Source organism: Ammodytes marinus (assembly GCF_949987685.1).
Source record: "Ammodytes marinus genome assembly, chromosome: 1".
NCBI lineage: Eukaryota > Metazoa > Chordata > Actinopteri > Uranoscopiformes > Ammodytidae > Ammodytes > Ammodytes marinus.
Genome location: NC_137230.1, coordinates 4,559,984 through 4,579,051, shown reverse-complemented (window position 1 = coordinate 4,579,051; position 19,068 = coordinate 4,559,984).

The window sequence follows — 19,068 nt, the reverse complement described above, 5'->3', positions numbered from 1 at the left end:
CCGGAGAGCGACCCTAAGATGTGGGTACATCTCACTGATCTCATTTTCAGAGAGGTAAGTTAAGAGCTCAAATGAAGTCATCCTTGATTGGGGAAGTTCTGGAACGTTCTCAATTTCTGTAGCCAGTGCACTCCCGTCAACATCAATCTCTTCTCCAAAGGCAAGTTTGCTCACAAGAGCCTTACACTGGTCTCACCAGGTCTGTGGATCAAGCTGGCTGGAGTTCATAAGGACCCCAAAGTTGTCTCTGACTTCACCCAAAAACTGAAAGCGATGTTCCAAAGACTGTATGCTACAGTCTACAGCTCTGTTGAGAGAGGTTATTTCCAGTCTCTTCATGGCATCCACTTGTGGCTCATCAGCTCCCTCGTAGGCAAATTGCCTTTTTGTTGTCCGCAAACCTTTCTCCTTGAGCACCACCTCAGTGTTCATTTTCTCACAATTTTCCTTGGCTGAGACCAGTGCATCCCTAAAACCAGTTGTTCTGTAGCTGATTAGGTTTTCTCTGTTCTTTTGAATGAGGGTCATTGCAACATCAAGCTGCATGTTGGTTGACTGTAGGAGTTTGCTTGTGGTGTTTATTTTTGCAAGAATGTCAAACCAGACCACACAGCCACCCACTTCCCCTGCTAGTGAGTAGGCTTCAGCTTTCAGTATGGAGTCAGTAGCCGCTTCCATGAGTTCAATCAATGCTTCTCTCACATTCTCTGCTTGAAAGCGTAAAGGTTCGATGCTCTTTACTCGGCTCTCCCATCTTGTTTCACTCCAGGACTTAAGTGAGATGGCCACATGTTTCTTTAGGATGGCCCACCTTTGAGGAGATCCTGAAAAGAGTTTGTATATTCTTTCCACATTCCCGAAGAAAACTGTGGCATCCGTGGAAGTTTTAGCAGCATCTGAAACGGTGAGGTTTAAAAGTACCAAATCACTCACGTCAGAAGGATTAATTCCGTGTGTTTTAGAACCACTGCAATATTTTCCAAGTCAGAATATATACAAGTTATTTGACAGTGGTTCAAGATACTGAGCCAAGCAACACACACACACACAATGCAGCCCTGCCTCTGCATTATACATACATTCAACTATGATTAGCATTTGCATGCATGGTTCTGAAGGCAGTGTTAATGCCAGCTGGACTATGTTTTCTATGAAGACAATGACAAAACATATTCAGCAAGACTCAAACATGAAGATTTTGAAGGAATCAGCTGAATGGTCACTGACAACATAATCCCCAGCCCAAAATACCCGCATGTAACACATTGTTTGGGATTTATTTAATTAATATAACAATCAAATTTTTCAAGCGACGCTCAATATGGAGTTGAAGTTAAATGCGAGTAAATATATCTTCCTTTAAGATTGCTCACACTGCAATTGGTATAATATCATCCGGGTGTAATTCAGGATGTAAGACAAAAGCCAACAAATGTTTTCTTTTTTTACACTACGACATTGTAGCGCTCTGCTAAAATAACGGGCTCTCTCTCTCTATCAGTGATTCTTGAGAACCGGGACAAAAGGCCGTCTTCCATATGTAACTGCTGTTATGTTTAAAACTAAAAATATTTTAAATTGTAGATGTTATTAGGGATTAAGAATAGAATGTCTGGAGCACAATTAACCCCTTATATTTAATTTTATCATTATTATGTCAAATATATGACACTTCTTATCTTCTCACGACGTCCAAAACAGTGTGTCTACAGAGAGGGTTTCAATCTTTCATATGCAATAAAACCTATTAAAAATTTACTTTAATGATTAAAAAGAGCTTTTCCCATCAAAAGCAACACTAAATAATCTGTCATATCAATAAAAACACTTTTTCTACAACACATTCATGTTTTATAAGGATTCTAAGTGGTGGGACCACTATACTGTAAGTACTGTATACCGTCAGACATTTCATTATGTAAAATGTAATAAAATCAGGCGAAATAAGGGGCAGCTGTCACTTTGATGGACCTCTTGTCAAATTCTACCTCTGCAGAGTACATTAGAGTCTAGGTGAGTCAATCTATGAAAAAAAAGTGCTTAACCCCCAAAAAATTGATATAAAAGGTTTTTCAATGGATTCTAGTAGTATTTGGTGTGCTGAATAACATACTAAAAGTCTACCAAAATATACCTCCCAGAAAGCCCTCATTTCCAAGATGGCGGCCGAAATGGCGGCGGGGAACTTGAAATGGCTATATCTCAAATTGAAAAAATGTTGCAAAGGAATTTTCAACTGATTCTGGTACCTCTGGACATGCTTACGAACATACTAAAAATTTAGGAAAATACAGCTTCCGGAAAGGCTTCATTTTCAAGATAGTGTCCAAAATGGTGGCCGGCCAAGCTTAAAATGGCTATATATCTCAATAGAAAAAGATTATTCAAATGATTTTTCATTTGATTCTGGTACCTGCAAATATGCTTATGAACATACTAACAATCTAGGAAAATATACCTCCCAAAAAGGCTTCATTTTCATAATGGCGTCCAAAACGGCGGCCGGGAGCTTAGAATGGCTACATCTCAAATGGAAAATGTTACAAAAGAATGTTTCAACTGATTCTGGTACCTCTATACATTACGAACGTGCGACAAATCTAGGTAAATATAACTGCTAGAAAGGCATCATTTTCGAAATTACTGCCTGATGGAATAGGGGAGCATGGTTCTCATGCTTGGACTGCAGGAGCAAGACAAGTTCCCGTGCTTTGACTGCGGGAACGGACAGGTTCCTGTGCTTTGTGCGAGAAAAGCTCTCTCACTCACTCACTCACTCACAGTGGAAGGGGGAGTGTCTTCTTTAGAAGAAGACACTCCCCTCTGCTTCCCCCATTTTCTGTTAATTTGCCATTAGACTTACTTCGAGTAAAGACCTTGAGCAGCAGCAGACTGCTTCCAAACACTAGATTGACTTACATTGGTGTCCTCCAAAGCCTTATTTGCCATGGTCAACTCGAGATGCTGATAAAATGCGGTTTTCATGGCCCTTCTATGCAGGCCCTTCATCTTCTCCACCTCAAACACGAGGGCTTGACCCCTAAGCTTTTGAATCATCTTCCTGTCGTTGGATTCAGGCACCTGCAAATTCTGAGGCACCATGGACTTAGTAATATTTGAAAAGTTAATATTTCCCATTTCCTTTCTGAGTACCTGAACCTCTTTCTCAAAATAGATTCTCATCTTTTGCTCCTCCGTCCACTTTCTCCCCACCACCTGGAGCTTAGACCTTTCATTGAAGATTTCATGCTCTGCCACCATCCTCATTTGGACTTCCTCTTGAATTCTGGCAGTCGCTTCATACAGGTGCTGAATTAAGATTTCATATGGAAGCTCCATCTATACAGTTGCCTTCACCGTTTGGCATTTTCCACTAATCTTTCGACATCCTCCATGTGTTGTTGTTGGATAAGATCCCCAGGCTGCCCGACCTCTTGGACGGGCATCTTGCAGAACATTTCTGGCTGGTTGGGAAGAAGAAGAAGCATCTGGTCCTTATTGGTGTTACTGCTATTGTTGCCTTCTTGGAGTAGTATGGCGTCTTTGCACATTTCTACCCAATTTTCTTCTGGAGGTCCCATCTCCATTTCAACCATCTCAGCCCAGCTCATGGCACCGGATGGGGATGTCTTAGTTTTCTTCTCCATCGCTGATATCTATACAAATCAGTCGCTGGTTTTGTTGCGTGTGTGCGATTGTTAAATAAAGTTTTTTTCAGTAGTTGAAAGTCTTTAGAACAATGTGCTTACTGCCTCGGGTCCTGTCGGTTTATGAAGTGACTGAGTCCTTAGTAAGTGCTTGATACGAAAATAAGTACTTGGACATGATGTGTGTTCTCAGTTGATGTTCACCCATGCTCTCACTGGCTGTGACACAACTTCTCGGGGTTGGCAAAAAGACTGCTTTCCAGAAGCTTGTAAAAGGGGATCCTGTCCTTCGATCTTGTGCCAATGCCTTGGGTGCCAAGTAACCTTGGGTGCCAAGTAATGGCTGTCCTCTTTGGTGGAAAGTGCACAGATTTCCTTGCAGCAATGCGATATAACATTTTCAGCAAGACGGTTGATCAACTGTAACGCCTGAACGTCTGCCACCAACTGAATCTGCAACCAAATTTCACTGTCGTAGAGCATACTACCAGGTCATGGTCTGGATGGGAACAGAAGATGGTATGGATGCCCTGAACTGGAGGTGGAGCCTGCAGGACAATAGATTTGTCCCACTCATGTCAACAATGAATGTTGCTCCAGACAGTCTCTTGAAGGTCATTCATTGTAACTGTACCACTGCCTGCAAGACACTCCGCTGCTCTTGCAGCAAATATGGACTACCTTGTACTACTGTTTGTGGACCATGTCAACTTAAAGAGGACCTATTATACTACTTTTCTGGTCTTAATTTCTTGTTTTACACTGCTATAGAGCAACCTGACACGAATCACATCACAAAAAACTATGTAGATTTTCGGGAAGCTCTTTCTCTTATTTTGGCGATCCAGCATGCCCTGTAAACACTTTGCTTTTGACATTTCCGCCCCCTCCCCTCCCTTCCTGAAAACCCAACTTCGTTGTGATTGGTTACCTTCCTTCCGGAACACTTTCAGTGGCGGGAGGTGCGAGCATGGACCTATAACGACGCGAGTAGGAAAGTGGCAGCATTACCATACATGGAAACATCCGCGTGGTGACGACACCAAGTTACATGCGACGTCACGAAGTTACAAAGCGTCAAGCCGCTTTGAACACGTGACTTCTCGACTGGCTAGAATAGTGTCACCCCAGACGGTAAGCAGGGAATACGTCGAAATGCATGTACGTCATTATTTGATAATCTAGTATGGTTAAACATGACTATAAATCATCATAACAACGTTTATAGGTCATAAAAGTCAAAAAGTATCATAGGTCCGCTTTAAGGAATGTGACAATCCACATAACAAGTTTCTTCCAGAGAGGCCCGAAGATGATGATGAATAAAGACCACAATAAGTGTGGCATTTATGTTGTTCAACACCAAAACCACCTTTCTAGTTTGAATAGTAACCAATTTTAACCATTTAACCAATGTAAGTCATTTAGAAAATTATGCCTTTCTAGCAGTTATATTTACCTAGATTTGTCGCACGTTCGTAATGTATAGAGGTACCAGAATCAGTTGTAACATTTTCCATTTGAGATATAGCCATTCTCAGCTCCCGGCCGCCATTTTGGCCGCCATTATGACAATGAAGCCTTTCTGGGAGGTATATTTTCCTAGGATTGTTAGTATGTTCATAGGCATATTTGCAGGTACCAGAATCAAGTGAAAAATCATTCGAATAATCTTTTTCTATTGAGATATATAGCCATTTTAAGCTTGGCCGGCCACCATTTTGGACGCCATCTTGAAAATGAAGCCTTTCCGGAAGGTGTATTTTCCTAGATTTTTAGTATGTTCATAAGCATGTCCAGAGGTACCAGAATCAGTTGAAAATTCCTTTGCAACATTTTATTTTATTTGAGATATAGCCATTTCAAGCTCCCCGCCGCCATTTCGGACGCCATCTTGGAAATGAGGGCTTTCTGGGAGGTATACTTTGGTAGACTTTTAGTATGTTATTCAGCACACCAAATACTACTAGAATCCATTGAAAAACCTTTTGTATCAATTTTTTTGGGGTTAAGCCCTTTTTTTTCATAGATTGACTCACCTAGTCAGACAGGCTCTGGTAAGTGTTGTAGTTTTAGAATATTTTACATTCCGAATCTTGAAAGTCCTGTCACAACCATGATACGTCAACACCAACTTACAATTTCTGAAGTAGTTCATACTAGCACCTAACACATACATATTTACTCAGCAAATATATATATATATATATATATATATATATATAGGCTATATGTATATATATTTGCTGAGTCTGTTTGGGGGATAGATGGGACTGTCTGACCCAGTCCAACTCCAAGCTAAGTCGCTAAGCAGTTATCCACACAACCACACCACAGTGCTGCTGCGTCACCTAGATCCAGTGGTGGGCCGTCAGGGCCAGCAGGGCCTTCTCTGCTGGCCCTGTCAAAATCCAAATAATATATTTTTTGTTGTTCTTTAAAATTATATTAATTTGTGTTTGAATGTGTCTGAATTTAATAAAAAAATGTCAGTACGTTACAATAATATATATATTTTTTTGGAATATAGTTATTTTTTCCACCTGACGTGTGCGTTTCTCAGTGTTTGGGGGGGGGGGGGGGGGTCGGAGTTCGCTACTGAAGGCCCTGACTGAAACCCCACGGTACGCTACTGCCTAGATCTTTGTTCAAATGGAATCGGGCCATGTTCTGGATGAAAAAGGTGGCTGCAGAATATTTTTCCACCTGCCCAGAGGGGGCTGCGAGATTTCATTGTGAAATTAAAATATGACTTTCCATGATTTGATCTTTCACAGCTACACTAGGAGAGGAGATATAAAACACCTTGCTGTGAAACAGAAACAGAACATTGGAATGAATTAAAAAAGCCCAGATCATTTAAAAGCAGAATTATTGATCAATACTCATTCATTTCTTTCTTTTGTTAATGTGATGGATTGCTTTGACGACGTAATGAATAGAAAGGTCGACAAAAAAGGCTATTTAGTAACCACCTTATCCACAAGGGTAAGGAGGCTGTATTCTGTCCATCCTATTCAGTATACGAGCATGTTTTACATACGATCGTGATCTTTTCCCTAACCTTAACCAAGTGCACAAACAGCTTAATGCTTATACTGTTACACAACCAAAGAAGCAATGTTACAAAGGACAGTTCCTATTGTTACCATTTACCTATCGTTCAAATAACGGCTGTTGTAACACAAACAAATTAAATGTGTTTTAAGTCACACCTACTGTAGAGTCTCTCGGAATATCAGTTTCAGTTGGCTGGTCCACTGCTTTGGTCCTGACTGAAATATTAAGACAAAAATCATTTGTATTGCCATGACATTCAGTACAGACATTAATGTTCACCAAGGCTTTGTGTATATCTTTACTTTACTTACTAGCACCAGCACAAGACTGAAATGTTGGGTTTTTAGTGATATAACTTGACACCGGACTGAAAGAAAGAAATACTTTTTTGTCACAAATGATTTAGCCTACACCTGTTTTAATGAATTTGAAGAGTTTATTGGGGTAATCACTAAGAACTGTTCATACCAAATACAAATGTAATCTAATAATTAGTAATATGGGGTTAAGTCTGTACATTTTGAAAATATAGGCTACCCAATTTGTCAATCTTCATTCCTTTATATATTGTAGCCTACATGAACCTTAAGAGATTAACGTGTTGCTACGCTCCTTTCAATCAAACTGCTATTAATATAATGATTGCTTGGAATAACATTTGGTTTCCACTATCCCTGATGTGCCCAGTATCATCTTCAGGAGATGAGGGACCTGCTCCACTCTCTGTGGCTATTTCTGTTATAAGGGCCATGTGTTTGATGAGTTTAGGCTTTGAGAGGCCATATATTTTAATAGGTATAATGCCATATGACATTGTAGCTATGATGCAGATTTATTCATGATACAGACTAATTCAGGTTAAAAAATGCTTTGTTTGACGTTAAAAACTATTGGATCTGCCCAGTGCCACTCTAGATCTGCAAACCAATCGCATAACGTTTGGTTGTGACGTATGTCATGCGCTGGCTTCTGAGCATATGTCCATGCGTCGGAGCTACTCCCTCAGTTCGCTGATTGGACCGCCAAAAATCTGTCCGGAAGAAACCTAACAAGATACCCAGACTGACTACTGAAGGGAAATTGTAATTGAGCGGAAGTACGTAGGCGGGCGGTGCCAAGCTAGCTCTTATGCCTAGTAAAAAAAGGTGGTGACTTTTTTTGGGCCAGGCAGTGTATTATGTTGTTAGAGTTCTATTGTTGGCTTTGCCTTGTAGCATTAAGCACCTATTCTTACCACTTGTTTCTCTCTATGTGTGTTTCTGTATAACGATGCAACTTTCCCCCCGGGATCAATAAAGTAATTTTGATTCTGATGTGGAGGCTGTAGAGTTGCAGACCTCCATACTGGTCTATTCTTCTATGCCTCTACTTGTACTTCTGTTACTACTGACTGAAGAAGTGTATAGCCTTTTCTCACTCGTTTGGGTAGGGATTACAGGCCCCTTAGCTCCCTTCAGCTGTGTTCAGCTTGGAGAAGAAAGGAGCGAGGGAGAGTGAAAGGCCTACTATGCTGATCTGCTGATCCCTGGAGTGCAGAGCAAACACGGAGCAGACAGGAGACACTTTCCTCTGGTCTGTCCCCATCTGGCTCTGCTCAACACAATGAGGAGTCAACCAATGTAACAAGTACAACAGATGTGGGCTGTGTGTCTCACCATACGCCTTGTGTATTGGGGGTATTTTTGTTATTACGTATTTGCTGCTACTGGATGTCAGAATTCCCTTTATCAATAAAGTATCTATCTATCTATCTATCTATCTATCTATCTATCTATCTATCTATCTATCTATCTATCTATCTATCTATCTATCTATCTATCTATCTATCTATCTATCTATCTATCTATCTTCTTATTCACAAACTACAGCAATGCTTCAATTAAAGGCTCTGTAAACTGGTATTTAAAACAAAGCATATGTAAACAAAGGGGGCCCACCGTAGCTAGCATTATACCCCTTTACAGAGCCTAGGCTGTGTATAGACACTGGATCTATTTTCTGTGCTCTGACAGTACGGTCGGTAGTGGATCATGAGGAGATATTTCCCCGATTTTGACCAAAAGTGATTTTGATAAGCGTTCTCTAGAATCACTGACTCTAACTTTAACTTATGAACCATATGTGATTTTTTAAAAGACACGCACCTTGATTTTGACATACTGTATCTTCCAATAGCAACCAGACACTCAACCTCAATGTTACTTCTGGTTCCGTGCTGTTCACATCGTACACTTCTGAAGCAACAGTGAGCTGGTCAGATGTTCGGAAATTTAAAGACGTTAGTAATTTTTTTATCCAAACCAAAGCTACAGGCCAGCATCATTCTGAAGTCAGGACAGAAGAGTCACACATGCCAACAACTCCATTTCACATTAACCTAAAGAATTAAAACACTGCCAATTTCGAATTAAATCAATCACATATGCCCAAGACCAAAGATCTTTGATTGCACCATCTGTTCTGCACCTTGCAGTTTGCGCCCAAAGCCAATTTGAAATGCCATTCCGGGAAATTGTGTCCCAGTATAGAAGGACGGAGGGGAATCGAATAAATGACTGAAGTATTTCGACCTCCACAGGTCTTAAAATCCATAGAAAATCCATAATATTTCCCGAACAAATCAAACTCTTTCATCACATACACATGCTCTACTGTTTATGTATTGTTTTATGAGTTTTTGGTTCCATATTGAGGATTATTTGCTGCATCTCATTACATTTGTCTTGCTGTTTAGAGAGCAGTGCCTGTCAGTCTGCCTTTTTCCTGGAGGTAACTGGAAACTATTCTAAGGCTTATTTACATCCCTCTGGGCTGTTCACTTCTTTCCACTCTCTCCCTCTTAGGCCACGCCCCCCACCCTATCCCTGCTGCCTGGGTGGCAGATGGGCTGTGATGAATGGGAGTGCTGGACACCAGAAAACTTGGGGGGGGGGGGGGGGATCTTCACATAGCAGTTGAAACTCTTTATATTTAAGGCAAAGCTGAAGCATGCAGTGCCTCATGAAAAGAATCTCACAGCCTTACTGTGCTCTAGACATAGTAGGGGAGAACGGGGGAATCTGAGGCATCGGGTAATGTGAGCCACCCCCTGTATCTAGGCAACGGAAAACATTTGTGGTCATGTGAGATATATGTTTTCAAGCCCCTCTCATTTCCCCATGGCCCTGAAAGAGAGGACCTCATGGTGCTGTGGTAAGCATGTTTTTTTCACCAAGATAGGTATTTTGCATGTAAAAGTAAATTTTCTTGCAGTCAACTTAATCAACTGTTGTGCCAAAGCAAATGTATTCACGTAGAAAAACTTCTATCATACGTGTTGATGAACTACCAACATATGAAACCATGTGATGCTGATAACTGAAAATAAGCCTGAAATGCTAAGAGAGGTAGTTTTTTCTTTTGTGGTGGTGGGGGAAAGTGAGCCAAATGCTGTGGGGGAAAGTGAGCCACTGTCTCACTTTCCCCCACCATGAGGCACAAGTTAAGTTTAGTCTTAGACATATTTTAATGTAATACTACATAACATATGTTTTATTTTAATGTCATACACATTGTGGAAAAGCCACCATGCCAAGGAAATACACCAGGAAGACGACCTGGGGCAACCACACGGAAAGAGCACCTTCTCATCTTTCCCTGTAACCTTCAGGGCTGGAATGTAGAGTAGGCCTAGTTGTAGAGTATGACAGGCTGATGTTATAATCCAGTTGGGTCTTCTCCTGTGTTCTGAGTCCCAGGCTGTTCTCGCTGGTTCTGATTTGCCTATGCTTTGACCCCCAGACACTAGCTGGCTCTAAAGGTCCTGTGTTCTGACCCCCAGACTGTGTTCTAATCTAACTGGTTCTATCTTACATTTGAATCTTATTAAAACCTTTTGAATTATAATATGTTGTATTTGATTTTGTTCAGAGTTACTTTCAATTTGCTTTGCTTAATTGACCAAACCCCATCATTATTTTACTAGTCCGACATTAGTTCTGGAATGTGTGGCTAGCTTTCAGGAAACAATATGTGTTATGGTAGTTTCAGAGTGGAAAAAGTAAGTGGATCAGTTTACCCCACAGCTGGGGTAAAGTGAGCCACATGACATCTTTTTTTTAAACAATCATATTTTCACTGCCCTTTGTCTTAAACAAATTCTGCTAATGCCCATTTCTAGGAAACATCCTGAATTAATGGGAACTGTGTAAATTTGAGTGATTAATCATTTTAGCTCCCTTAGAGGGGAGCAAATGTAAAAAGTGGCTCAGATTACCCCGTTCTCCCCTATATTTATTAAATAGATTTTATTATGAGCACATTAGGCAGTTCTGTTCGTTTTTCGATTCAGACAAAAAAAACAATTCAGTCCGTTATTGGTTTGAAACCAACAGAAGTTTTCAGTTTTTTAAATTTTGATATCAATGAAAAAAGGAATTATACGATAGTACCCTGTCCAGGGCTGTACGCTTATTTTTTAAAGTGGTAGCACTGGTGCTAGCAAGCAAAAAAATTCAGTAGCACAAAAATAAATTTGGTAGCACACAAAGTATGATCGAAAACTTGCATGACCCTAACCCTTGCATTTAGCTCTAATTACCTTTGAGCATGTCATCTTGGTTTTATTTGAGATTCTCAATGAATATGATATCCTAGTGTGCAGTAATAATTGTAGAAAAATGAATAGGGGTGCACTGATTGCAATTTAGACAAAAGAGTCTAACCTGCCAATGGCAATTTTTTTGCTGATTCAGAATCATTTCCCCCCCATAAAACTATAAAAATAATGTCTATACCTATATATTTTTATAAACATATCATTATTATATTAGGCTAATAATAACAAACATTTTTAGAACATTTCATTCTTTTAATGAAAACCATACTTTAAAACATTGAACATATAGCCTATTAAATAAATTAGTAAACATAGTTGTACAATTTAGGCCAAGTTAAATAGGTTGTGTCAATCTTTGTTTAAATCATAGATAGTTACTGCTGTTGGCTGCTTTCTTTATAGGTCCATGGTTGACTGCAGGGCTGTGAAGCGCTAACTTCCTGTTCTTACCTGCTTCAAAATAAGAATCAACTCGCATTTGGCTAGTAACCAACTTTTATTGTGAAGGCACACAGGAAATGTTCTGTTTGCACACGCACTAACTTGACTGCGTTAATGTAAAGAGAGCCGTCTCCTTCCTGTTTTTAACCGTTGGTGAAGTTAGACACTATAATCGCCGCACAAGCACAGATCCCGAGCACACATCTTTCACCAGCCAAAGTGGAGGGTAGACTTAATAACTTACTCGCCTAAGACTACATTCACCCGCATTTGGAGAGTGTTAATGTAGAGCCCTCTAAGCAGTATTGTGCATAGCTCCTCTGTGTCTCAAACAGACAGCATCTGCTCATTAGCACTGGTGCGACTGGACTTGTATTCATCATCGCACGTGATCAATTTCAGTAGCAAATGCGATCAAAACTGTCGCACTGTACAGCCCTGACCCTGTCCCATTCGTGACACGCACCTCAAAGGTCTTCGAGCCAGCGCCAGCAGAGAAACAAAAACCTGAGGGGCCTAATCAACCAAAAAGCCAACCGAAAAGAAAATATGATGAAGGCTATCTTGCTCTTGGATTCACGGCAGCGGTGGTGGGGGCAGAGGAGAGACCCCTGTGTGTTCTGTGTCTAAAACCGCTAGCAGCAGACAGCATGAGACCCAACAAATGAAAGAGACACCTAGAGACCACACACCCCAATCACGTCAATAAGCCACTTGATTTTTTTCAAAGAAAACTGGCAGAGTACCGTCAACAGGAGAAGCGCATGGTAAAAGCTGCATCAGTAAACAGTAAAGCTCAAATGGCTTCATAGTTGCATACAGAATTGCACAATGCAAAAAACCACACACAATTGCTGAGCAGCTCATTCTCCCCGCTGCAATAGACATGGTGTCAGTCATGCTTGACGAGACAAGCGCAGCAAAATTAAAAGCTGTCCCCCTGTCAAACGACAGTTTCGGGACGTTGGCTATATGCGACATTGCAAGTGATCTTGAGGAACAACTCGTAGAAAAAATTAAAGAAAGTCGTTTTGCTTTACAAGTGGACAAAGCTACTGACAGCAATAATGACTGCCTGTTCATCGCATACGTCCGCTTTGTGAATGGCGAGTCACTGCGAGGATTTGCTGTTTTGCAAATACATAAAAAATAGAGCCACTGCTGATGAGCTGTTCAAGATAATGGACAGTTTCCTCAAAGAACACAACCTTAAAGGGATAGTTTGGAATTTTGGACATAAGGCCTGATTCCCAAGTTAGCCTAAGTGTTCTTTATCATTGGAGACAGTTTTCAACACATTTCATTCAGTCCTTCAAGTTGCAGAGTTTGCTCGTGCTAGGCTAGCGCACATGATTGGGGTCTAATTAGCCTGCTACTAAAATAGTCTTACCCACTCCACAGTACAACCGAGGCCAATCAATTATAACGCCAGACTATAGATGTAAATGTCTGTGTTGATAGAATAATGTTAGAAATAAAACCAACCTTGCATATTGCATTTTGAGGGACTTGCTGTGTCTCAGCAGCAGCGTTATATTCCTGGTAGTAGGCTTCGGTAGCGGCAGACTGATATTACCTAGGTTACAGGCTCTATAATAGTTTGTTTATCTGCCGCTGTCATCGCTACAGACGCAGATTACAGTGCACAAAGGAATTTTATTAGCCTATTCAATTAACAAGATATGGCCACGTTTGGAGGACTTAGCAATGCGTCTGCTTTTGAAGACGATTATGAGGAATTTGTTGTATCCAACACTAATCTCCACTAACGTTGTCATCAATCTGTCAGTAGGCTAACAATAACATTATGAAAGGGGCCAGCTTTATTAGCTAGTGTAGCCTACCAAAAGTTATTACCTGTTCATCAGTGGCTGTTGGTACATCTGAAAAGACGGATGGCACCGCTTTCGTTTTCAGTGATTTATTGCTCTTTAGATTGCGGGGGTTTCTCGAAGTCGTCCGGTCTGAAATTATCGTTACAAATACTCAGTTTGCAAACAGTTTCCACCGGTGTTTTTATGTCCAAACCAGCAGCAACAAGCCACTGGAAATTGGTGGAAATAGGGTTTATTTTTACAATTCCTAAATGCACACTGAACCACCGTGTTGCCTAGTCCTTCATTTCCGCTTCTGTCCCACGCTGCTCTGTCCACTTTCTGTTGTAGTGATTCGGTTACACAACTAGCCGGAGCAAAGTAAAATTCCGCTGCTGCTGAGAAAGTAGTCCCTCAAAATGCGATGATTCATGCGATGCGAGGTTGGTTTTATTTCTAACATTATTCTATCAACACAGACATCGATACTCTAGCGTTATAATTGATAAGCCTCAGGTGTACTGTGGAGTGGGTCAGACTGTTTTAGTAGCAGGCTAATTAGACCCTAATCATGTGCGCTAGCCTAGCACGAGCAAACTCTGCAACTAGAAGGACTGAATGAAATGTGTTGAAAACTGTCTCCAATGATAAAGAACACTTAGGCTAACTTGGGAATCAGGCCCTATGTCCAAAATTCCAAACTATCCCTTTAAATGGGAAAACTGTGTGGGCTTTTGTCTGATGGCGCACAGACCATGGCAGGGTCAAGAAATAAAGAGGGTTGCGCCAGATGCGCACTGGACACACTGTGTCATTCACCGGGAAGCGCTCGCGTCAAGGCAGCTCAGCCCCGAACTCAATGAGGTTTTGACAGATGATGTGAGCGCGGTAAATTTGATCAAAACCCGACCACTGAAAGCGCGACTGTTCTCTGCACTGTGTGAGGAAATGGGAGCTGATCATACAGCCGTGCTGTTTCACAGCGAAGCAAGGTGGCTCTCCCGGGGGAAAGTGCTGTCGCGCGTCTTTGAGCTCAGGGCAGAGATTCGGATCTTCTTGGAGGAGGAGCACATGCATGAGGCTGCAAGCAAGTTTAGTGATGAACAATTTCTGTTGAAGCTGGCCTACCTCAGCGATATGTTTGGCAAGCTGAATGAGTTAAATCTTCAGCTCCAAGGCAAAGAAAAGCACATACCCTACCTGGCAGACAAAATCACTGTGTTCTCCCGAAAGCTCGAGGTTTGAGGCAGGCGCCTCGACCAACATATTGAATATTGATGCCTTTGAGAACCTGGATGAGGTTGTTGAAACCACCGATTCTTGAGCCACCACAGTGATCCCCTGCATCAAGCAACACATCTCCTCCCTGAGAGGAATGTTTCACAAATACTTCCCCATCAACAGTGCTCAGTACGACTGGGTTATGGATCCATTCAATGCAGCAGGTTGGTATTTTGACATTTTATTGAATATTATACTCATATATTATACATACATTTTATCTATGTTGTATGCTACTTACTAGCATGGATTGTTGTCAAACAGATTTCTTTGTATTTATTATGCAATGAAAAATAAAGTAAGCCTATTCATTTATATTCTGTCTGCAGCACCTGTCTCATGTCTGCTGAGGAGGACCAGTTCATTGAACTGACATCTGACTCCACCCTGAGGCTGAGGTTCACCACTCAGACTCTTTCTCAATTCTGGTTTGGAGTGGAGAGGGAGTATCCACACATCGGGCAGAGAGCTGTGTCCATTCTTCTCCCCTTTGCCACATCTTATCTGTGTGAGATAGGCTTTTCTGCTGTTGCTTCACTCAAAACGAAGTACAGGTCTCAGCTGAACAGTGGCAGTGTCAAGCCTGCAACCCCGCTTTGAAAAGCTGTGCAGTGCAAAACAGGCTCATTGCAGCCACTAATGCAGGAGTACTGTAAAACTCATATGTTCACTTGCCCTGTCTTTCCAAATGCATAGCTCCTCTTTTTTTTAACAGATTGCAAAGTGGCACTTTTATTTTATTTATTATTGAACTTGCTGTTATTTTATGTTATTGAGTTTGAATGTATACAACATGATGTTACTTGATGTTACTTCAATACATTTGAAAATGTTAAGCTTGGCATTGTGTTGGGGCGATGGGGGCAGGTGGGGCTTGAAAACTCCCCCTTGTCCAAAGTGGGGGATGACAAAAAAAGTTTGAGAACCACTGGTCTAAGTATAGCCACACCACACACACACACACACACACACACACACACACACACACACACTCGACGTCATTGTAAAAGAGGGTCACCCCTCAATTGATCTTTCGAGGTTAAATAAAGGTTACAAACAAACAAACAAACACACACACACACACACACACACACACACACACACACACACACACACAGTAGTTCTGTATATGACATGGTCACAAGAGCTGGAATCTTAAAGCTGAAATGAGTACACTGATTATTTGACCCAATCAGTAGTCTTTCGCATTAGCTTCCGTTAAAGCCGGAGAAAAAGTCATCATGTGTTGCAGTTAGGTGGATGTTCAGCTATTACTCTTTAGCTATTACTTTATAAATGACTGCATACTGAACTGAATCTAAACAGTCAGCAGCATATTGAACTTGTACTGTATTATTGAACTAAACGCGGTACATGTAATGTCCCAGCTTCATGAACGGGGCAATTATTGATGATCATAATGGAGTCCTTATCAGAACAAATAAAAATGTCTAGTGTAGTACCCTGAAAAGGGGAAAGTAAATTACGACTCTTGACACGGTGCTCTCTTTGTCGTAGCTTGACAAGAATTGTATTGATTTCAAAAAGTTTCAGAAAATAAACAACTTCTTCACATGTAAGTACTGTAATAATCTACACACAAACTCAAATTAAATGCACAGAAATAAATAAAATATTACACTAGTGCATGTATGTACCATTCCTATGTAATTTTCCTCTCTAAAGAGTTACATAGTATAAAACACATTTTCTCGAGTGTGTACTGAGTTACTACTACATATAAGCAATTCAGTTGGAGAACATTTTGTGGGGCGACTGTGGCTCAGTTGGTAGAGCGGGTTGGCCGATGATCAAAGGGTTGGAGGTTCGATCCCTGCCCTGCCACCTATGTCATAGTTGTTGTGTCCGTGGGCAAGACACTTCACCCACCTTGCCTCGTGTGAATGTTGATAGTTAGCCTGCTATCGGTGTATGAATGTGTGTGAATGGCAACGTGGGAAAGGAAAACAGGTCTCCCTTGCAAAAGAGTCTTCGGTCTCAATGGGATATACCTGTATAAATAAAGGTTATAAAATAATTTAGAATTCCACTATAGGCGGACTATTGTACTATTTCCTCACTACATTTACCTGGCAGCTGTAGTTTCTGGTTACATTGCCAGTGAGTTTTAATTCCATTCAAAAACATGTTAGTACTTGATGAAATATGATACAGTTCATTGTTATGGATGCAACAGTATATTAAGCAGTTACAATTAGCTCCACCTTCAGCTACAACATTACATGCTGCCACGTTATTGCAACAATAAAAATCATCCAATAATATTATATACAGTATGATAATATAACATTCTCAAGGGAGCCAACATATTCTTTGTTACTTTTAATAACTTTTTTTCACATTGCACCTATTTATGTACTTTCACTTATTTTGTAAAATGTATGCGCAGGTATCGTAAAATGGTGGTACTCCTTCTTTTACTTATGCTGAAGAACTGAGCTCTTCTACAACCACTAAAGGCTTGAATGAGTTAGTTTTCAAGGAACAGTTCCACAGCGGTGCATTCCCCAATTGATGCTTTATTCCCGGCTCAGTCTGCCTTACACAATCTCCATCCTTCCCTTCCAGAGAACGAACGTTATCTGTGTGCGTGTGTGTGTGAGTGTGTGTGTGTGTGTGTGTGTGTCTCATGTGCGTGTGGGCATGTGGTAAAGTAGCCTACCTGCAATGATTGCTGCTTGCTAATCACCCCCAGTCAATTATAGGAGGGTTGTTAGTCGGGTGTCACCTTATAGAACAGCTTTAGTGATAACGCAGACAGACAGTATTTATCTCAGCCCGCAGCGCTCACACTTCACCAGTTCAGCCTCTCTCAGTATCTCTTCTCCAGGCTTTCACTCCCTAATTGACTTTCTACTCCACACCTCACACCTCAGTTATAGGATCCATGCATCAGCAAATTTGCAAGGCTGTCACTCAAGGGCTCAATTTGGATTATGTGGAGGGAAAAAAACAGAATAAACTGACTTTGTCTTTATTTTAGTCCACTGGCTGTGGTGGCGCCTATAGAAACTCCCAAAAACTCTAATCAAGGCTGAGAGCAAGTGCAGCTCTCACTTCTAAAAAATCTACCACAAAGTAATGGAGGAGAAATTGTGCAATCAAACATTTTGAAGCAAAGTAAGAACTTGTGGAAACAAGCACAAAAAAAAGTACAAAAAGACTGAGAAGCTTTTAGTTTTAAGCACCTTATGCACGGTTGGATGAATTGATCTCTTAGATAATCTCAGCGACTATAGTTACTGTAGCAGACAGATAAATGCAATGGAGTTTGTGTATATTGTTGTGTTAATTTTGTACATAAGACAGTTACCTCCCTTGCTCTCACTAAGTCAATGATGTACTATTCATTCTGTACATTGCTTATTTTTATACAATAGCTATATATGTATATTTATATATATTTAAATGTAGTAGAATCTTAGCCTGGAAATCCAGACCCACATCTAGAACGATGTAGGGTCTGGCGATGAGCAATAGACCTTCCCTGATCAAGGGGGCGGCACCAACGCATACATTTCAAAATATCACTGCACACAATTGGATAGCACTACAACCAATCAGAGCAATGAACAAGGTGAACGGGGCTAACTGGTAAATTAAACTTTTCCCGTATATTTTTTGCATATGTAAGATTAGATTGCTGTCTTCTGTCAATTTTTTAAAGAAAAAGCTAAATCCAAATTGTTAGGCGTCGAGGCCAAAGCCATTTCAAACAACGTATCCGCAGCCATCTTTGTTGTTTACTAAACCGACTTCGCCTGTGCAGCACAGTCGTCATCCGGTATTGCCCTCCCATATCAGATAGTAGGATTTGATTGGCGACTCTGGATTTTCTGAAATATTTAATGAGCTCCAGTGGTTCGTGCCCACAGTAAGCTGCAGAGCTAATTGGAATTTGCTAGTGGTGAGTCTGGATTTCCAGGCTAGTAGAATCTCCTGACCCAGCAGAGGATGTTTTTCCTGATCCAGATCTACTCTGCAATCATCCAGTCTGTTCTCTGCACATTCATCACCGTCTGCTTGGGATCGGCCACTAAAACATAGACAAGAGCAGACACTAACTGGTACAAACCTGCCCTCCATTCAGGAATTAGACACGTCCGGAGTCAGGAAACGTGCAGGAAACCTCACTGCCGACCAGTTTCATCCCCTGGTGCTATCACTATTATGAACCGTTATCAGTTTGAATCAGTCATACAGTGTC